This window comes from Eleutherodactylus coqui, chromosome 5 (genome assembly GCF_035609145.1).
Source record: "Eleutherodactylus coqui strain aEleCoq1 chromosome 5, aEleCoq1.hap1, whole genome shotgun sequence".
Lineage (NCBI taxonomy): Eukaryota > Metazoa > Chordata > Amphibia > Anura > Eleutherodactylidae > Eleutherodactylus > Eleutherodactylus coqui.
Genome location: NC_089841.1, coordinates 249,997,386 through 250,020,553, shown reverse-complemented (window position 1 = coordinate 250,020,553; position 23,168 = coordinate 249,997,386). Strand labels below are relative to the sequence as shown.

General features: G+C 47.1%; 1 long non-coding RNA gene across 1 annotated transcript; it reads left to right on the top strand.

The window, feature by feature from the left end:
- The first annotated feature begins 16,972 nt into the window (after positions 1-16,972).
- Positions 16,973-22,179, top strand: LOC136627089 (uncharacterized). The gene is made up of 4 exons (XR_010792751.1): positions 16,973-17,016; positions 18,681-18,851; positions 20,697-20,788; positions 22,131-22,179. It is a non-coding gene; the product is annotated as an uncharacterized lncRNA (long non-coding RNA).
- The last annotated feature ends 989 nt before the right edge of the window (positions 22,180-23,168 follow it).

Here is a 23,168-nt window from a genome sequence, read left to right as displayed (position 1 = left end):
CCTGGCTTCGCCATTTGCTTTCCTTAATTGGGAAAAAAAATACCTGCTCTGCCACATTTAATAACTCTGCTACCCTCACGTTCTGTGACACATTAGCAGGGACACAGCACAGTTATTAAACTTCTCATGTTCATAGAATATACGCAGTGCTGCCTTTTGGTGCCAAAAAACGGAAAATAATTCTATTTGTCCGGCCTCTGTCCGTCCTAAGGGCGGTGGACACGTGTCGGCTGCGTGTGACACCTTTAAAAATCATACGCACCCAGCTACGTTTTACTCCTGGCTTCGCCATTTGCTTTCCTTAATTGGGAAAAAAAATACCTGCTCTGCCACAGTTAATAACTCTGCTACCCTCACGTTCTGTGACACATTAGCAGGGACACAGCACAGTTATTAAACTTAGATTATTCATTCACTAGAGGCAGTGGGGCCTTTCGTTTTCAAAAAAGGGAAAAAATTATATTTGGCCTGCAGTCTTGCGCCAATTTATTTCCTGCCTGTGAAATCAAATCACTGGTAATACAGCATGCTGAGGGGTAGGGGTAGGCCTAGAGGACGTGGACGCGGCCGAGGACGTGGAGGGCCAAGTCAGGGTGTGGGCACAGGCCAAGCTCCTGATCCAGGTGTGTCGCAGCCGACTGCTGCGCGATTAGGAGAGAGGCACGTTTCTGGCGTCCCCACATTCATCGCCCAATTAATGGGTCCACGCGGGAGACGGTTATTAGAAAATGAGCAGTGTGAGCAGGTCCTGTCCTGGATGGCAGAAAGTGCTTCGAGCAACCTATCGTCTACCCGCAGTTCTGCGCCGTCCACTGCTGCCAATCCGAATCCTCTGTCTGCTGCTCCTCCTTCCTCCCAGCCTCCTCACTCCACTACAATAACACCTGCTCAGGAGCGGGAGCACTCCCAGGAACTGTTCTCGGGCCCCTGCTTAGATTGGGCAGCAGCGGTTCCTCTCCCACCAGAGGAGTTTATCGTCACTGATGCCCAACCATTCGAAAGTTCCCGGGGTCCGGGGGAAGAGGCTGGGGACTTCCGCCAACTGTCTCAACAACTTTCTGTGGGTGAGGAGGACGATGACGATCAGACACAGTTGTCTTGCAGTGAGGTAGTAGTAAGGGCAGTAAGTCCGAGGGAGCAGCGCACAGAGGATTCGGAGGAAGAGCAGCAGGACGATGAGGTGACTGACCCCACCTGGTGTGCAACGCTTACTCAGGAGGACAGGTCTTCAGAGGGGGAGTCAAGGGCATCAGCAGGGCAGGTTGCAAGAGGCAGTGCGGTGGCCAGGGGTAGAGGCAGGGCCAGACCGAATAATCCACCAACTGTTTCCCAAAGGGCCCCCTCGCGCCATGCCACCCTGCAGAGGCCGAGGTGCTCTAAGGTCTGGCAGTTTTTCACAGAGACGCCTGACGACCGACGAACAGTGGTGTGCAACCTTTGTTGCGCAAAGCTCAGCCGGGGAGCCAACACCAACAGCCTCACCACCACCACCATGCGCAGACATATGATGGCCAAGCACCCCGCAAGGTGGGACGAAGGCCGTTCAGCGCCTCCGGTTTGCACCCCTGCCTCTCCCCCTGTGCCCCAACCTGCCACTGAGATGCAACCCCCCTCTCAGGACACAGGCACTACCGTCTCATGGCCTGCACCCACACCCTCACCTCCGCTGTCTTCGGCCCCATCCAGTAGTGTAGCTCAGCGCACCGTCCAGCCGTCGCTTGCGCAACTGTTGGAGCGCAAGCGCAAGTACGCCGCCACGCACCCGCACGCTCAAACGTTAACCGTCCGCATAGCAAAATTCATCAGCCTTGAGATGCTGCCGTATAGGGTTGTGGAAACGGAGTCCTTCAAAAGTATCATGGAGGTGGCGGCCCCGCGCTACTCAGTTCCCAGTCGCCACTACTTTTCCCGATGTGCCGTCCCAGCCCTGCACGACCACGTCTCCCGCAACATTGTACGCGCCCTCACCAATGCGGTTACTGCCACGGTCCACTTAACTACGGACACGTGGACAAGCACAGGCGGGCAGGGCCACTACATCTCCCTGACGGCACATTGGGTGAATTTAGTGGAGGCTGGGACAGAGTCAGAGCCCGGGACCGCTCACGTCCTACCCACCCCCAGAATTGCGGGCCCCAGCTCTGTGGTGGTATCTGCGGAGGTGTATGCTTCCTCCACTAAAGCACCCTCCTCCTGCTCCTCCTCCTCCTCTGTCTCGCAATCAAGATGTGTTAGCAGCAGCATGTCGCCAGCAGTCGGTGTCGCGCGGTGTGGCAGCACAGCGGTGGGCAAGCGTCAGCAGGCCGTGCTGAAACTACTCAGCTTAGGCGATAAGAGGCACACGGCCCACGAACTGCTGCAGGGTCTGACAGAGCAGACCGACCGCTGGCTTGCGCCGCTGAGCTATAGTCGAATACCAACTCCAACATGGGCGGCGCAGTGGGAGTCAGCCTCCTCAATTCCTTTCAGAAGAGTGGGCCTGGTTGGCAGACATCTGCCATGTCCTTGGTAATTTTGAGGAGTCTACCCAGGTGGTGAGCGGCGATGCTACAATCATTAGCGTCACCATTCCTCTGCTATGCATCTTGAGAAATTCCCTGCAAACCATAAAGGCAGCTGCTTTGCGCTCGGAAACGGGGGCGGGGGAAGACAGTATGCCGCTGGATAGTCAGGGCACCCTCCTGTCTATTTCTCAGCGCGTACAGGAGGAGGAGGAGGAGCATGAGGAGGATGAGGAGGAGGGGGAAGAGACAGCTTGGGCCGCTGCTGACGGTACACCGGCTGATTGCCTGTCATCCTTTCAGCGTGTATGGCCTGAGGAGGAGGAGGAGGAGGAGGAGGATCCTGAAAGTGATCTTCCTAGTGAAGACAGCCATGTGTTGCGTACAGGTACCCTGGCACACATGGCTGACTTCATGTTAGGATGCCTTTCTCGTGACCCTCGCGTTGCACGCATTCTGGCCACGACGGATTACTGGGTGTACACACTGCTCGATCCACGGTATAAGGAGAACCTGCCCACTCTGATTCCCGAAGAGGAAAGGGGTTCGAGAGTGTTGCTATACCACAGGACCCTTGCGGACAAGCTGATGGTAAAATTCCCAGCCGACAGCGCTAGTGGCAGAAGGCGCAGTACCGAGGGCAAGGTAGCAGGGGATGTGCGTAGATCGAGCAGCATGTACATCCCAGGCAGTGCAACAGTCTTTAAGGGCCTGGCCAGCTTTATGGCTCCCCACCAAGACTGTGTCACCGCTCCCCAGTCACGGCTGAGTCGGCGGGAGCACTGTAAAAGGATGGTGAGGGAGTACGTAGCGGATCGCACGACCATCCTTGGTGACGCCTCTGCCCCCTACAACTACTGGGTGTCGAAGCTGGACATGTGGCCTGAACTAGCGCTGTATGCCCTGGAGGTGCTTGCTTGTCCTGCGGCTAGCGTCTTGTCGGAGAGGGTGTTTAGTGCGGCTGGGGGAATCATCACAGATAAGCGTAGCCGCTTGTCAACCGACAGTGCCGACAGGCTAACACTCATCAAGATGAACAAAGGCTGGATTTCCCCAGACTTCTGTTCTCCACCAGCGGACAGCAGCAATACGTAAGCAATACGTAGGCTGCACCCGCGGATGGAAGCTACGTTCTCTCTCACCATCCAAAACGGGGACATTTCTGCTTCATCAATCTGTGTCTAATATTCCTCCTCCTCCTCCTGCTCCTCCTCCTGAAACCTCACGTAATCACGCTGAACGGGCAATTTTTCTTAGGGCCACAAGGCTCACTCAAATAATTTTTCTGAACAATTTTTATAAGTTTCAATGCGCTTAAAAGTGTTGGAACTTTAACTTGAACCAATTTTTCGTTACACTGGGCTGCCTCCAGGCCTAGTTACCACTTAAGCCACATTAACCAAAGCGATTCACCTGCCATCTTGGTTGGGCATGGCCAATTTTTACTGAGGTACATTAGTACTGTTGGTACACCAAATTTTTAGGGCCCTCACCTACAGTGTAATCATAGCAATTTGTATGTTCTTCGCCTGCACTCATGGTACAGAAAGGTGTGTGGGGTTGGCCTACACTTTAGCTACATAAATGTAACTTGGGCCTTGGCTATACTAAGGCTACTGAAATGGAACTAAGACTGCGCTCCCGCTATACTGCTGCTTCGGAATTGTTACTGGGGCCTGTCTTGAGTGCTACTATTGCTGACATGGAACGAAGACTGCGCTCCCGCTATACTGCTGCTAGTGATATGTTAGTGGGGCCTGTCCTAATGCTACGGCTGAAATGTTACGAATTCTGGCCTCTGCCTATACCGCTGCTAATGGTATGTCTCTGGGGTGTGGAAACAGAGGCTTCCCAAAGACATGATGGCGGCGAGGCCATTTCCCACCAACGCGGTTACTGTAAAGGTGCATATAACCACGGACACGTGGAGAGGACACGTAGTGCCTCAAAAACATCCCCCTCCTCCTCCAACAGGGAAAACATTCTTGGCAAATGTCTTTGCATTGGTTCGTCTGGTGGCAGTCCAAGAATTTCACCTTTACCGACACAACGAGAGCCCCCACACCATCCCCCCGCCACGGCCCACTTAATCCTGGCCGCATTCCGAAAACCAACAAAATACAACCATGCTACTAGGTCCGCAGTCACCACCACATTACCACCAACGCGGTTACTGTAAAGGTGCATATAACCACGGACACGTGGAGAGGACACGTAGTGCCTCAAAAACATCCCCCTCCTCCTCCAACAGGGAAAACATTCTTGGCAAATGTCTTTGCATTGGTTCGTCTGGTGGCAGTCCAAGAATTTCACCTTTACCGACACAACGAGAGCCCCCACACCATCCCCCCGCCACGGCCCACTTAATCCTGGCCGCATTCCGAAAACCAACAAAATACAACCGTGCTACTAGGTCCTCAGTCACCACCACATTACCACCAACGCGGTTACTGTTAAGGTACATATTACCAGTCTGACTGGGGCATGCAGACACCTTGACAGAATGAATAGTGTGTGGCACATAGGTTCCCCATTGCTATGCCCACGTGTGCAGCTCCTGATGGCGGTGGCACAGGATTCTATTTCTCATTGCTTCTGTACAGCATTGTGGGCTATCGCCCCGCCCCTTTTAAAGAGGGCCGCTGCCTAGCCATGCCAACCCTCTGCAGTGTGTGCCTGCGGTTCCTCCTCATGGCAGACGCACTTCTAAATAGACATGAGTGTGGCGTGGCATGAGGGCAGCTGAAGGCTGCGCAGGGACACTTTGGTGTGCGCTGTGGGGGGGAGGGGGGGCGGTTGGTCAGCATGTAACCCAGGAGAAGTGGCAGCGGAGTGTCATCCAGGCAGTGATTGTGCTTTGTTGGAGGTAGTGTGGTGCTTAGCAAAGGTATGCCATGCTAATGAGGGCTTTTCAGAAGTAAAAGTTGTTGGGAGGGGGGGGGCCCACTCTTGCCGGTATTGTGGCTTAATAGTGGGACCTGTGAACTTGAGATGCAGCCCAACATGTAGCCCCTCGCCTGCCCTATCCTTTTTTGTGTCATTCCCATCACTTTCTTGAATTGCCCAGATTTTCACACATGAAAACCTTAGCGAGCATCGGCGAAATACAAAAATGCTCTGGTCGTCCATTGACTTCAATGGGGTTCGTTGTTCGAAACGAACCCTCGAGCATCGCGGGAAGTTCGTTCCGAATAACGAACACCCGAACATTTTGGTGTTCGCTCATCTCTATTAAAATCGCATCGCACAAAAAACGCAGAAGCGCAAAATTGCGATTTTTGTGCGATGCGATTTTAACATTAGAAAGTCCCATTGACAGTGCAGTAAAAAAACGCAGCAATAGCGCAGCGTTTAAAAAAAACGCTAGTGGGTAGAAGCCCTATGGCAGATGTGGCCCTCGGTGATAATCTACTCCAAAGGACCAATCACATCTAAGCGATTTTACCCATCTGGCGGTTTTATAGCCCGATTTTGTTTTCTGGCCTGTTTTTGCAGCATTTTTTCCATCACATATAGAGATATTTTTTACACCTTTTTTTTACTGAAATGTTTGTCATTTTGTTGTCTTATCAGAGGTCAGTAATAAGGGCATAAAAATGAACAACTCGTTTTGTCTCTGCTAACACCAGCTGATTTAATCAATAATGAAATAGAAATGAAGACCAAATGGATGGAGAAATACAAATGAAGACCATAAAGTTTATATTAATACATGAAGACTGTTTATAATTCCTGTAGAGATGAAATGATGGCTCATGTATACAGTATATAGCACATATAAGTGAATGCTATTGGTCAGTTATCAGTCACATGACCAGCGGCATGCGGGCAGTTGGAATCTTGAGTGGCAGTTGGCAGTCCAGGTGACACTTGTCAGAGACTGGATGCACAGCAGCTTTATGCAGCAGCGATCAAAAATGGAGGAGATTGTAAGAAGAGGAGGGAAGCGGAGAAGAGACGTCATTGATTCATCGGAAGATGAGGAGACGTCTCTGAAGAAGAGCCATGGGAGGAAGAGGAGGATTGGCTCAGGACAGAACATCTGGCAGGAGAAACATCATGGAGACCAGAGAGGAGGAGGATGTGGAGAAGCGGAGGTGATCCTTATCTTGGACTCAAGTGAGGAGGAGAACCCTGCAATCAAGAAAGAAGAGGAAAAGAAAGAAGACCCCCGGGACTCAGGTAGAGGAATACAGATTGGGGGGCATGGAGAGCCATAACACCTATAGATGCACATACACACACACAACTAACTACAAGGGGAAGCTGCTTTACCACACTGTTACTTATAGACTGGCTTTTCTTATCTATAACCCTGTCCGTTTACTATTTGATACATTTGCCAGTTACAGGCTTTTGATACACTGTTGCACTTTTGGCATTTTTTAAATGGGGAAAGCAAAAACGGGGCCTTGGTTTAGCGGTGGAGAATAATTTAATTTGCATTTCTGGGGCACGAACAGTCAAAGATGGACCAAAGTTATTAAGACGCGTTCACTTACTAATAAATCTGGTACATCTTTTTACAGCTTACTGCTGCTAAAGATGGCATAAGATGGGCAGAAGATGCCAGTCTTCAGGAGATTCCACCAAAATATTGTGCTTGTTTTCAGTATCAGTGAAGCCAGAAGATATTACATGGCTGATGAGTATGGGGTGAATATGTTCATGGCAATGGTCCCTACTGAAAACTCCACTCATATGAAGCCATGAGGGGAGTTTGGGGGAGCCGAAGTAACAAAAAAATAATTCTGTCATTCTGTCCTCTTTTTACAGTGTTCACCAGGACAAATACTGCAATATTTTAATAGTTCAGTATTTTACAAACCCAGCGACACCAAAAACCTTTTTTTTTTATTATTTAGATTTTTATTGGAAAAATTAAAAAAGAGTTTTTTCTGAACCTTAACTTTTCTTTACTGTTTTAAAATTGTTATCAAACCTTTTTCTATATTTCATATAGTCCCTACAGGGTACTTGAACTTATGATCACTTCAGTATTGCAGTAAAGAGTAACAGTCTCCATGTTGCAATGCTAGCCCATTGGTACCAATGATTGCATTCCATGGGGTTGGGGGGATGATAGGGTGGCTTTCTTTTGGCTAACTGTTTAGGTGCATGGTCAACTTTGGTAATTAACTATTTAGATGCTGCAATCAAAGTTGAGTGTGGGTCTAAACAGTTGGTGATGGTTGACAGCTGTCTAAAACAGCTGATAGCTGGCAGGTATGGCGCACACTTGGCTTCTGATCCCGCTTTATACACCCTTCATGATTGCATGGCATATTTAAGGATATTTAAGGGTTAAGGATTCATCAAATGTAAAAGAGAAAGACCTGTGGAACAAAGTATGTGTCCTCAGCAGTAAAATGTATTATGTATTTGTATCCAACATTTCTCAGTATAATCCTAAGGGCGTATTCAGACGTCCGTATATCGGCCAGGTTTTTACACTCGAATCGATATACGCTGTCCCTCTCTGCAGGGGGAGGAGGCAGAGTGTACTGAGCTCCCGCCCCCTCTCCGCCCCTCGCCACTATTTGCAATGGGACGGCTGGACGGGGCAGAGATAAGTTCCACCCCATCCCGCCCCCTCCCATTGCAAATAGTGGCGAGGGGCGGAAAGAGGGTGGAAAGGGGGCGGGAGCTCAGTGCATTGCTCCCGGCCCGCCTCCTACCCCTGGAGAAAGGGTCAGTGTATATCGGCCAGGCATGAAAACCCGGACGATATACGGACATCTGAATAAGCCCTTGAACTGGCACTTTATCCCAATAATCCGGGTTTACAATGCTTCTACATCAGTGATATTATTATTGTAGCTACCTGCAAATTTCCCCCCAAATTCTCCTCATCGTGACTCTTGTATGGCAGATTTTCCATTAATCTTAATGTATCCCTTTTCTGTTCCTTGTAGGAGACATCGGTGCTCGGCCACCCCACCCCGGCAGCACAACCTCGGATGACATCAGTAGACTCACTTTCCATCATGTGCTCGGCCGGGGTAGCTTCGGACAGGTTAGACATATTGTGCTGGGCAAAATTATCAGCTACTGCTTCTGAGGGCTTAAACACACAGGCGCATGCAGAAATACGCTCGCCGCTACGGAGAGCCTTTACCCATGAACCAGTGGAAAGTTTTCTACTTTACCCTTTAAATTTCATGCTATTGCGCATGGTTAAAAAAAAAGCAGAAAGGTAGGTTCTGTCCTATGTTTTCTATGTGTGAGAAAGATCAGGCAAGACCTATCTGTTCTCGTATGTAGTAATATCGGCGAGAATCACGCTAATCAAAACTATACTATTGAAATGAAGGTTTAGTTTCTTCAGGTTTTGCGGCCGTCACGCTCGTCTGTTTGAGCCCTAAGACTCTGCTGCCTACATTCACCCATCTGGATATTTCGCATGTAGAACCTTTCTGCGCCAATGGCCAGCTGATACTGCCGGAGGATGCTTATTATATGCACTGCTCCCGGCCCATCCTGCTTCCTTCTCCTGCAGAGAGGGGCAGCGTATATAGACCAGGCGAGAAAACCAGACCGATATACGAACGTCTGAATAAACCCTCCATTTTTGCTGCAGGCTTTCTGATCCAGGTTTTTAATGCAGATTCCCTACTGGCTTCAAGCTTTATATTTCAAAGATTGAAATCCGCCATCACAACCAGCAGCCTAGACGGACTTTGGATTTAGAGCCTGCATGTATTTCAAATACTCTGCAGATTCTGTGCGGAAATTCTCTATTTCATATGGATGAGATTTTTGAATCTCACCCACATGGCTTGCACTGTAAAGGCAGCGGAATTTCTGCAGTAAAATATACTGCTGAAATTCTGCACCCTTTATGGCATGACTGTTGGCACCCGTAGGCCGCGGTCAGACGAGCGTTTTGTTTTTCTTTGTGTGCCTATGTGTCCAAAAAAAAAATGTGTCTATTAGAACCATTGGATTCCTATGGTGTGTTCACATGTTCATTTAGAGGTGCAAAATACTCACACCTGCAAAAGATAGGGCATGCGTGTGATCGTGTGATGTTACAGAGGTGACAGGGGATGAGGGGACTCCCGGAGTGTTCTGTTAAGCCCCATGAGGAGTCCCCTCATCACTGAGCACTGTGACAGCACAGAGGACTGCAATGCTATCCTATTGCTTTCAATGTGTCGGCGCTGTTGCCAATAGGATAAAGGCAACGCCTGCAGTGAAGATTTTCGGGGGGGGTCTTGAAATATGAGTCCTACCTCGAAAATCATCTGTAGCTGTTTAAAAAAATAATAATTTTACTTACCTAGAAGCGCTGTCCGACTCGGTACCTGTCAGTCTTCATCTGTATTCTTGTGGTCGGGGATCGAAAAATCTCTGCCTCCAGAAAGCGCTGCCTCTGATTGGCTGAGCGCTGTGACCAATCAGAGGCAGCACAAATTTGCAGCAAAATAGGCGTCAAAAGCGGGAGAATTTGTTGTGGATTTTGACATGGATTTTGGTGTGGGTTTGAAGCAGATTTTACTCCAACTGGAGGAAATCTGCTGGGGATCCACATCAAAATCCGTGTTAAACGGTGCAGATTTTGACATGGATTTCGGTGTGGAATTGCTCCGATTTTTTTTAAGCTGCGGAAAATCTGCAGTATGGCCGCCTGCAGACGGCCGGGTCGGATCCGGCTGCGAGAATTCTCGCAGCGGGGCCCAACCCGAGCGTCTGCAGAGAGCAGCATGACACTCACCTGCTCCCGCGGCCCCGGCTCTTTCATGTGCCGGCTGCCGGGCAGCCGTTGCATGCGCAGAGCGGAGCCGGCGGCCGGTGAATGATGCTTCTGCAAGCCCCGCACAGAAATAGAGCATGCCGCGTTTTGTTTGCCGCACGAGATTTTGCACGGCCAAATCGCGTCTGTCTGCATAGGATTGCATTTTTTAACGCAATCCTATGGCAGCTTCCAGGGGGGGAAATTCTGTGGGAAATCGACGCAGAATTTCGGCCCGTCTGCAGGCGGCCTAAATCAGTTACTTGCTAAAGCAACCTAAGAATGTGTTCGCATGTTGTGGAGTAAACCCGCACTGAAATCCACTTGCAGATTTTATTGTGGACATTGGAGCAGATTTTACTCATTGGCTCTTATTTATAAAATATTAGCGTATATTGAACCAATTCTTTATAGAACTTAACAGTCTTTAATTGCAGTAAATTCACATAAATTGAGCACAAACCTATAAAATTGGCACAATTTACAAGACACCAAAAGTAGGAAAGATGCACCACAAATGCAGCAATGTTCACATAGCTGTAATATTTTCCACCACAAATTAAATTCTGCTTTATGTACTAATATGTAAAAATTATTCCGCCATCAAATTACTCATTTGAACACGTAAAATGGAGGTGAAAACATGAAAAAACACCATATTCGTGTAGTTTATTATGCACCACAAAATGGGTCAATTCCCGCATGACACTACTATGTATGCTAAAATTGCACCAGTTTGCATTCAGAAATATATTTTGCTTCCAAAAATGTATTCTATATCATCTACTAATATGAAATAATTAGTCGACAGTCCAAATAATGATAATAAAACAAAAAATGCGGGCAAAAAAAAAAATATATATATATATCCATGTAGTTGTATTTGTGCCACAAAATGTGCCAAAATGAGTGCATATGTATATATACAGATTCCAAACCCAATCCCCTAAGCAAATGCAGACCACCATAAATCCCTTAAATATACACACCTAAATAGATACAAATTCCTTCAGCCCCCCTAAACTAAGGCCTCATTTACATGAGCGTATATCGTCCAGCGTTTTCACAGCCAGCCGATATACGCTTCCATCTAAGCAGTTCCCACTTCCCTTCCCCTCACTGGCTCTCTGCTTCTCTCTGAGCGGTTTGCAATGGGACTGGGTGGGACGGGGTGGAGCTAAACTCACGCCCCCTCTCTGCCCCTTGTCCTTAGCCAGCAATGAGAGTGGGCGTGGCAGAGATTAGCCCCCCCCCCCCCCACCCATTGCAAACACTGGGGTGGAGGAGAGAGGCTGAGAGCTGGTGAGTGGGAGGGAAGGGGGGAATTGCTTAGATGGATATACGCTCATGTAAATAAGCCCTAATTGAAACCACAGACCAGATCTCTTAAAGGAATATTCCCATTTCTGCAATCCTATTTCAGCATGTTCTAAGGGCTCCACATGGACGGCGATCGCGGATTCCACAATTAGAATCCATCCATGTGACACCCCCCCATACAACCCCCCCCCCCCCCCCCCCACACACACACACACACACACACACACACACACCCTTACTATTGCTACATTCATAATGACCGATATAAAGGAGTATGAATCCAGGTGGTTATTTACAAATCGTTGGCCCATAAAGGATCCATGAAGATCTCTTATTTACAGGATTCCTTGTTTAATTGTTTGTTTGATACATTTGTTTTGACACTTCTGTATATTTTTTTGTTATAGGTCTCCTCTCTGTGTTCTCCCTCGGGTTACCTATTTGGGGGCTGCCTCTTTGGGATCCCGTTGGTAATACTCCTTGACCGCTGGAGTTCTGGCTTCTTTCTGGCCCTACTTTGTCACATCTTGGAATCATTGGTGGATTGTCCGTTGGACTGATGGAACTTCGTAATCTTGACCTTTATGGGCTCTGAAGAAAATTCCCTGGTCTAAAGTGGACTGTTCAGATTTGCACTATGACTGTCCTCAGGACTTTTAGATCTTTTGCCTAAGATCATGTCTGGACTCTACTTTGCTCTGTGGGGAGGGGCGGGGGTGATGGAGGGGGCAGGGTTTAAATTATAAGTAAATATGTTTTTCTCTGCTCTATTGGCCTCCCATTTGTATTATTTTGTTTTGCATGACTTTTCTTGTATTTAGTCATCTCTGGACCTTCTTTAAATGTTTTGGCATGTTAGTTTTTTGGCGATGTGTATCTATGTAATTTGGACTGTGTGATGTAAGTGACTCCTAATGCCGACACCGTGCTCTTATAATGTAATCTCTCTTGAGGGTATGGTTGTGACATGATTACCTATGGTCTTATAGAGTTTTATTAGCATCTTTGTGGTGTTCAAGCATATTTTATCTTTGTGGGTTAGATTTGAGAAGCCCTATTAGGGCGGTTTCACTCGGCTGTATGCGCAACTACGCTCGCCGCCATGGGGAAATGATCTTGTTTTTCCACTGTACAATAACTTAATATGACATGAAACCTTACCCATGTGATAATTATACTATATGCATGTTCAACTATCCTCATATTGAATGATTGGCACCCACGTTTTGTATGCATTTAGTATGACACACATATTGCATATTGACTCGCACCAATAAGTAATACACACAGGGATTTATTGAAGATGCCATTATTTTTGCACAATATAATGGTTTGACATATTGTGAAGAGTTTGAAAAAAAAAAAAGAATAAGAAGAATTGCAAATTTTTATTCACTAAAAGCGAAACAATGGTGAAATGTCTTTTTTTTCAACCCTCCCCCCAAAAAAAGGTTATATAATACATTTATGCAAAAAACAAGCCCTAATACGGCTATGTGGATGGAAAAACTAAAACATTATGGCTCTTGGAATGGGCAATGAAAAAAATTGGAAATGATTTGCCATTAAGGCTTTAAAGGGGCTCGTTACTGAAGGGGTTTTTAACTGATGACCCATCCTCTGGATAGTTCATCAGCTAAATGGTCGTAGTCCAAGCGCTGGCTTGAAATCAATGGCACCACGCTGCTCCTACATTTCATGTTTGGAGATCAGACTTCCTCCTCTGACCAGTGATCACGCCATCCAGCCTACTACACCGGACAGTGGGCCGGACGATCGGCTGATGGACAGGGATCCTGATCGACGGATAACCAATCCATCAACTACAGTACTGATGACCTATCTAAGGAAAAGATCATTAGTCAAAAAAGAGCAGAAAACCCTTTAGGGAATAAATACAAATATCAGATCAGACCCTACTTAGTACAAACCCTAGACCAGAACTGACTTAAAGGGGTTGTCCCGCAGCAGCAAGTGGGGTTATGCACTTCTGTATGGCCATATTAATGCACTTTGTAATATACATCGTGCATTAAATATGAGCCATACAGAAGTTATTCACTTACCTGCTCCGTTGCTAGCGTCCCCGTCTCCATGGATCCGTCTAACTTCAGCGTCTAATCGCCCGATTAGACGCGCTTGCGCAGATGGGTCTTTTCCCTTCGGCTCGGTCCGGCAGCAGCGGTGTTCTGGCTCCATGACGGCACCATGGCGACGGGGACGCTAGCAACGGCGCAGGTAAGTGAATAACTTCTGTATGGCTCATATTTAATGCACGATGTATATTACAAAGTGCATTAATATGGCCATACAGAAGTGCATAACCCCACTTGCTGCCGCGGGACAACCCCTTTAATACAGTCTATAGGACCCATTTAAAGAATAATGATAAGGAAATATTACAATGGTAGACATGGACCATGTGGTCTTCTGTGTTTCTATACAGACCCCCAGACTAGCCGTCACCCCTCCCCTGCTTTATTCTGACATCACACAGACCTTATACAGACCTGACTACAAGCCCCGGACCTGTCGTTATTTTCTTCTCTCCTTCCTTGCACTTCATTTCACTTGCCAGCAATGCCCAACAATGAAGAGGGGTGCAGAGGGAGAGAGGCGAGTGTAATTCACAGGTTCGGTGCTCGGGTGATTTGCCTTCTCTTCCTAGATTCTCCCGAACATTTCAGGCCAGTTGGCAAATATTAATATACGCCTACCACTGCAATGGTTCTATATGAATCACACTACAACATATCTATATAGTGTGGTTGGCATTCCTGACATGAACATGCCAGTGTGATTTCTCTTGACCATTTCTGGTTTACCCATTTTTCCACTAATATTTATAACCTTTTCCAAAATCTATTGTTAACCCTTTAGTGGCCACACATGCACCTTTTGACCACAGTGACTAACAGGTTTTATGGTATAACTAAAGCTGAGCTGTCAGCAGTCAGATGGGCTTTTGCACTGACTGCCAACAATGGAGCTAGTTCCGATCTTGGCAGTTTAACCACTTAGATGCTGCGGTCAGTGTGACTGTAGCATCTGAAAGGGCTGACAGGGAAGGAGGCTTCCTCTGGCACACATCGGACCCCCGTGATGCCATCACAAGGTTCTGATCAGTTGCTATGTTATGCAGATGCCTAACAATGACCTCCAAGTCAGCCATTTATGCCCTGGCAGAGGTAGGGTCCATTAGGCTTGTAGAATACATGGCAATACTGAAGGCCTGCTGTGCGTTCTATCAGCGCTCAAAGCTGGTGAAGTTCATGTCTCACAAAGAGCAAATGTAAAAAGTGTAAAAAAGTATAATAAAAATGTAAAAACTATTTTAAAAAAACTTCTCCACTTTTGTCCCTTATTTAAAAAACTTACAAATTAACCCCACCCCCACCCCCACCACCTAGAATTGGTATTGCTGCATTCATAGCAACTTCAATAAATAAAAAATTAAAACTTGCCTGGTAAAAACTGAATTAAATGTAAATTAATTGCCCAAAATGGCTAATTTTGTACATCACAACTTACATAAAATGGAATAAAAAGCGATCTATGAACCAAAAAGTTATACCATTAAAAACTGCAGCTTGTCCTGAAAAAACAGACGACTGTTAAAAAATAAAAATGTGATAGTTTTTTGAATGTAGGAATTCTCATAAAATTATATATATTGTTTTAAAGAAGTATTTCTGGTCTGAAAACAATGATGTGTCTCCAATGTAAGCAGACGATGTCACTGCTACAGGTTGTGTAGGACCCGCCGCCTGTCCCTCTGCGGACATCCCTTCCCCTTCACAAGTCTTGAACTTATATTCCTGCTGGTCTGGATCCATCAGTGTAGAAGCCGCCTTCTCCTCTCCACCTCCTTCCTGCACTCTACCTGAAGTGATGGGAGGCGGTTTTAAAGAAAAATGCCTTGTATGCGTGGGTGAACCACATGTTGACGAGTGCGATATCAGTCTGGGTTTCACAACCCGAGATCACACTCAGCTGTGTATAAGAAGCCTGAGAGAGCACCTACCAGCAGGTTACAAAGAAACTTATGCTGCACCTGTTAGTCAGACATTAAAGGGGTTGTCTCGCGAAATCAAGGGGGGTCATACACTTCTATATGGCCATATTAATGCACTTTGTAATATACATCGTGCATTAAATATGAGCCATACAGAAGTTATTCACTTACCTGCTCCGTTGCTAGCGTCCTCGTCTCCATGGTTCCGTCTAAATTCGCTGGCAGCTTGCTTTTTTAGATGCGCTTGCGCAGTCCGGTCTTCTCCTTTCAGCACGAGCCGCTTCAGTGTGCTCCCCGCTACAGCTGTTCTGCGCATGCGCAGACGAGCTGTCACTGCTCGGGAGCGCGCTGGAGCGGCCATTCTGTACCATCCTCTGTTAGAGGAAGGTGCAGAGCCGCCCAGCTGTCCCGAGAAGCCGCCCAGCTGTCCCGCCGTCCTGCCGTCCTGCCGCCCAGGTAAGTGATGGGCCGGGGGGGCTGCCGCTGTGCCATGGGGGGGCTGCGCCGGGGGGGGGGGGCTGCCGCTGTGCCAGGGGGGGCTGCCGCTGTGATGGGGGGGCTGTCGCTCTGCCGGGGGGGGCTGCCGCTGTGATGGGGGGGCTGTCGCTGTGCCGGGGGGGGGCTGTCGCTGTGATGGGGGGGCTGTCGCTGTGATGGGGGGGCTGTCGCTGTTCCGGGGGGGGCTGCCGCTGTGCCGGGGGGGGGCTGCCGCTGTGATGGGGGGGCTGTCGCTGTGCCGGGGGGGCTGTCGCTGTGCCGGGGGGGCTGTCGCTGTCACGGGGGGGGCTGTCGCTGTGCCGGGGGGGGGCTGTCGCTGTGCCGGGGGGGGGGCTGCGCCGGTTACCTGCTGCCTGGCGGTGGGTGACTGTGTGCCGTGGTCGGCCCCATTCAATCCAGGGGGCTGGTCGGCGGCTGCGGGGCGTCTGGTTGTCAGGGAGACACAGCTGGTAGCGTCTCGGGAGCGCGCACGTCGGGCTACAGCAAGCGAAGGGAAAAGAGCCGGCGGCCATCTTGGGAAAATTTTTATAAGTTGCTGAAACGCTGGAACTGTAAGTACAAACCAGCTAGAAAAGTCATTTACAGGGGGGCTTAGTAATGTATGCTTAATTAGGGGGACTGGGCAAAAAAAAAAAATTCACTGCTTCCTCGAGACAACCCCTTTAAGGGGAAAGGGAAGACACAGAAGGGACATCAGTAGTTTGTGGCACCGCAGAGGGGACGCCAGTAGTCTGTAGGGACACATAGAGGGGACAGCGGTACTTTCTGGGGCCACAGAGGAGACACCAATACTATGGAGAGATAGTGAGAGCTAGTGGTAGGATGGGGAATGTGCAGGGATGAATCTTGGCAAGAAGAAATCTTAGTGGCTGTCTGGGCCCAGACAAAGAACAAAAGCGAAACCAGAAGTCATCAATCAGAGGAGATGTCACATGTGATCACTGGAGGTAACAGCACTGTAATCACTATCACAGTGTAGAATCTAGCATCTCTATGATATGATTGTATTAGAGGTATACTAGAGCTGAGCCACTGTTATAGATATGCTGTCCCTAAGTTAATTCTGAGTTTTGCTGTGGGGCCCTGTGAGTTCAATGTATGCCCCTCTTTACAAAAGTAGTAAAACATTAGGACTGTATAAATTTGGTATTGCTCTAATCGTGCTGATCCGGAGTATAATGTTCTCAAGCGATTTATGCTGCATAGTAAAGTCTGTAAAAACCCAAAACACAATGCTGACATTTCTAGGTCTCACCCCCCAAAAATACATGAATAAAAAGTTATACAGACATAATATGAACCCCAAACTCCTGCTATGCAGTAAATACAGCTATTCACTGGGCATGCTGGCAGTGCTGGGAGGAGACAGCGCTGCCCATAATACAGAGGCCTGGGTTGGTACTGCAGGCAAAGCTCCCCCTGAATTCACTGTCTGTAGTACCAACCCAGGCAGCTACAATGTTGTCAGCGCTCTCTGCTCTTCTACTAATAGTAAAATACTGAGTAAGGAGTGCATATAGATGCATCCTCCTCTCACCATGCAGGTAGGCTGACTACCAAATGGGGGAGCAAATTACACCTGTGTTACACCTATACACTGATGAGACCACCACTCACACTGCCTCCTGATAATGAGGGGGGTGGCTGCTTGGTGTATACTCCCACACAGAGTGGATACAAAGTGCCAGACCATTCTGATATATGTAGTTCACCATGCAGACCAGCAACCTATTAATGATGCCATGATAATTCGGCGGGTTGCCCTACACTTCTATCAGTGAACCACATTGGTACTGCCCCCCTGGGCTCCCCCTGGAGTCTTAAAGCCACGCTGCATGTGAATGATAGATAATATATGCAAGGCATTGGTTGGATGTTGGCCAAGATACATGAGCCCACTAACCACTTCACGGTTCCTTGCGTTGTAGTGGGTCCCTACACTAATATAAATGCATCACAGAAGGGGAAATATAGAGAATTAAAAACAATCACAGAAAACGGCCGTTACTTACTGACTGAGGAGAGCATATAGGTGAATCCTCTCACCACCGCAAATGGGGCTAAAATATGGATTGGACTATTGGACGGACTGACTATCACATGTATGTATGGCATTAGGATGTGCCTGCACACGGCATATACAGAACATGGAATGTGAAACAGGTTTGAAAAACACTGAAGTGATGTGTTCAGGCTCTTCTGCTTTATTGTTCTGATACAAGAGGTTCTATACTTTGGCTTCTCCAACGGTCCACAATGTAAAGTCTAGAGCGCGTGCGATACTTCTAATATAGTAGAATCCTACAAGAGGCTGATGATGACAAAGCTGCATGATCATTGTCTGAGACCCTGTTAGTAAGATGGAACTACAATGCGTCTTCTCCTCACATGTTTCTTGCTCTGCACACAGCATTAATATTACTGCATAACATGTAATTCCCTACTGTTACACAGATCTCCATCCAGATGCATTGTACTGTAGATTGCTATGGAGCTGCGCTGAAGAATCCGCACTGCAAACCTGCACTGTGAATCCAACCTTCAGATTAGTTTCGGATTTTTGCTCTATTTGTCCTCTTTAAAGAGTCTTCATAAAGGACTATTTTTCTAGGTGGTGCTGGCAGAAGACAACTCTACTCGGCAGAAGTTTGCTGTGAAAGTCATCGCCAAGAGAAGCCTGCTTACCGAAGGAGAGGACCGCGTGATGGTGGAGCGGCGGGTGCTACAACTTGCATCTGGCAGCCCCTTTCTTCTACATGGACAATTTGCTTTCCAGACAAAGGTACATTTATGACTACTTCCAAATGAACAAATACCAGTATATGTACCTGATGCTGTAGTGATACAAAGTATCTGTGAGCTGTGCAACAGTAAGACATTTCCATCCACCGAGATCTTGGGCTGACATAGCAATAGTCACAATGGGCCCCACTTTCCACTGAGGAGCCGTTAAATATACAATACCTTTATTATAATGAATGCCCGCTATTCAGTTTGTAGGTGTACAATGCTATGCTTATTAATGTCCTAGTATATCTGTACAGGGATATGGGAGCCATGAGTCTATGGATGTCGAGGTGAACAACAGTAACAAGCACAACCGAAAATACCAAAAACTGGGTGCTACACGTGCAAGGACTCTAATCAGAATTCTAGAGACACAAATTGAACCACTTAAAAACAAATACAAACATAAAAGCAAACCACAGGGGTATGTGCAAACATCGGGGGCCAATCTGCTGATTTTCACTGCGGACGTCACTCATTGCCTTGAATGAAATCCACAATGAAGATCCATGACTTTCCTGTGACCGATGACGCATGCTGCATGACTATCCTCCACTGCAGGTTGTGTCCATTGTTAGTGAATGGGGTTTGTTAAAAGCCCTCTCATTTACATTGTACTGCACATTGTTAGGGAATATCGGTGCACATTCTGTAGCTGAAATTCCGTAACAATTCCGCAGCATTTGAACTCACCAGCCATCGCGTTGGTTCAGAGAGCACTGCAGTGATTGGCTGACAGCAGTGCTCGCTGGCTAATCAGAGCCATCGCTTCCTGGAGGTGGGATTTAGGAATGCTGCAGCCAGGAAGTGATGATCTGTCAGCGGTCAAGGAGTGCAGGAAGCCCGGCGGAGCTACGGAACTTTGCAAATTAGCGGGAGGAACCCGGACCACGGCTACTAGCTTAGTATTACTAAGACATCCCCCGAAAATAAGACCCTGTGCCTGTTTTAGGAACAAAAATTTATATAAGACAAGGTCTTATTTTCAGGGCATCATGGTATTGAATTGTTGCTGTTGCAACCAGGCTCCTAAGCTGGTGGTCTGCAGACCCCCCTCTCCACAATACAGGCTGCTCTCATTGTAATTAGTTTGTAACTGTCTCTCACATAGCATGATAAATGGCAGCTTGTGTCACTTGAAATTAAAGGGGTTGTCCAGTTACTGGACAACTCCTCTTCAATAAGACCCTCTGTATTAAAATAATAAATTGAGATATACTTACCCCTCTGCAGCCTCCGGGATCCAGCCCTGGAGCCCGCTGCATTCCCGGGGATTGTTGTGACAGATGATGTCACAGGAAACCACATGATAACTGCAGCCAATGAAAGATCAGTACAGTTTGGTTGTCATAAAATAAATTAAATTAATATCCCTCTGGTGCCAAGAATTTTGAAAATTTAATATTTCAGGTTAAAAGTAGTAAAACTTAATAAAAACTATATAAGTTTGCTAATCGCCGTTATCGTACCGACCCACAGAATAACGTTGTGTCACAGTAAGATCTGCAGGATAATGGCATCAGTGCGTTTTATCATTTCACCACACTTACAAATGTAAAACTGTTCCCATACATTATATAGTAGACTAAATGATACCATTAAAAACAGACAAGGTCCATCTAGGTCAGCCTTGTTAATCCAGAGGAAGGCAAAAAACCCCAGGAGGCAGAAACCAATTAGCCCTTTCGGGGAAAATTCCTTCCCGACTCTATAATGGCGGTCAGAATAATCCCTGGATCAACCTCTGATAGTTCCTGTCTGTATAGAATGAAGACGCTGCAATCATTTGGTAACTTGATCCTAGACATTCACATTCTTGTATCGCTCTTCTGTATGGCAGGACCTGGTGCTGCTCGGAATGGAGTACATCAACTGCGGAGACTTCGATGAACTTCTACAGCGGAAGGGGTGTCTCGACAGCCCCTGTGCACGGTAATGTAGTCGTAAGCTAATAAACATCTCCCTGTAGGTTATACATGAAGAGGACAGTACATGAGTGAAGTTACCCTTACACGGGGCAATTATCGCTGGAAGCAGCAAATTCAGGCAATAGCCGTCCCGTGTACTGGGTATGGAGCGAGAAATCGATCACTGGTCAGAGTCACTTAGCAGAACTAAAAACCAAGCGACTATCGGCCGTGTAAACCGGCAATCGTTCTACAATGCATGACTGCCTGTTTACTGTGAATGGAGGCGGCGGGTCAGCATGATCTTCAACCACTCAGCCTCCATTCACAGAACGACTATCACTGCTTGTAAAGCACAGGGGCGATAGTTGGGCGGCTCTTCATGGAATGGCTGTTGGGCGCTTATGTAACCTATAGTAGTCCTGTGTAAAGGAACCTTTAGATTGTTAGCCTTACTGCCCACATACAAGGTCCAATGATGGACTCCATTCATTAAGGGACTGTACCTAGAATAGAGTGTTATACTCAGAAGCTGCAACTATACTCTCCATTTATAGGATGTTAGCAGGGGCGTAGCTAAAGGCTCATGGGCCCGGGTGCAAAAGTTTATCTTGGGGCCACCCAACTTCACTTAACTGCTTAACACAGAGGCGTAACTTAAAGCTCCTGGGCCCCAATGTAAAACCTCTAACAGGACCCCTAAATATGCTTTATTCATAGTACTGGACTCCTATATGGAGAAGAGAAGCCTTATAGGCCCCTAAGGCTCCTAGGCTGAGGTGTAACCGCATTCCCTATAGTTACACCAGTGGATGTTAGTACTGAAACACTTTGTTAAAAGACTTTTATCCAATTCTAGGCTTATTACTCTCTATATGGTCTGAACCTGTAGATCATGGATCTCACATAGTAATAGCAGCATCTCTTATACATAACTAAGTCACACAGTGCTTGCATAGGACTGCACCTAAAGCAGGGAAATGGCTGTTCTTGTATATCGGCACTGTTTGGCGGCCATTAATCTGCAAAAAGAAAAAAAATAGCTCCACCACATGTAACATTATATTGCATTGCTCCAGTGGATGATATATCTTCTCGAGGCTCTATAGGGTGTCGCACAGAGAGCCCACTGATCTATAACACAAACACATATGACGCTGCCCTGTGCAGGAGTCCTTATCCCCATGTTTGTAGTATGCAGAATAAGATAGGATTAGAGAACATGTAGCATGAAGAATGAGATGTGTGATCCCTGCAGTCTATAGTAATAACCTCACATGGTGGATCTTCTGCTCTTCTGTACTGTGTTCTTCAGAGCTTTCTGTCAGCCTCCAGATACTAATTCTCTTCTCTCCCCTTCGTGCCAGTTTCTACGCAGCAGAACTTGTATGCGGTATCCAACACCTGCATGCGAAGAGCATCATCCACCGGTAAATATATTCTTGTCTTTTTTAGGTGTAATGGACTCAGGCCGGGTCTGTAATCCCAGATTATATTATAGTAGATGGTTTGGAATCTGATATAAAACATACTTAGATATATTAATTCTGGATGTTTGTGCGCACATTAGGTAACATCTTCATATATTTATAAAGTAAATCAGCTAATGGGACAGATTCTCTCTTAGCAGTATGAATGGGAATAAACCATTGTTTCCTCTACTTCACAGAGATCTCAAGCCGGAAAACATCCTGGTGACTTCAGCGGGCCATCTAAAGATCGCTGACTTCGGGTTGGCCCTCGAGGACATCTATGGAGACCGCACAGCCTCCGGATATGCTGGAACGCCGGACTTCATGGCTCCTGAGATGCTGAGCGGGGAGGAGTACAATGCTGCCATCGACTGGTATGCCTTAGGTATCATTCTTAATATCATGGTTACCAGCAGGTCCAAGTATCATCGAGGACGATTTAATGCCTCCAACATCGAGGCGAAGAACATCATCAAGAAGGTGAATATATTCTCTATGTAATACATGTTATACTAGACCAGGACAGTAATAATAGTTCAAATTATAAGATTACATTTAAACCTTTCTAGCTCCTCCGGGAAGATCCTACGACACGCTTAGGGGTCCACGGTGACATCAGAGCCCAGAAGTTTTTCCGGCATATCAATTGGGACATGGTGCAAGCCCTGCACATGCGACCACCACACATCCCTGTACCAGTAAGTATAAACAGAAATTGTATTGGTTCAGCTTGGTATGTTATAACGTCATAGTACTACTAATGGGAGATGTCTATGCCTCACTATGGTGCTAGACATAGGCTGTAGCCCTAATATCACCTTTATGAGCTTCCTTGGTGTATATACTGTATATGTCTATGCCTCACTATGGTGCTAGACGTGGGCTGTAGCCCTAATATCACCTTTATGAGCTTCCTTGGTGTATATACTGTAT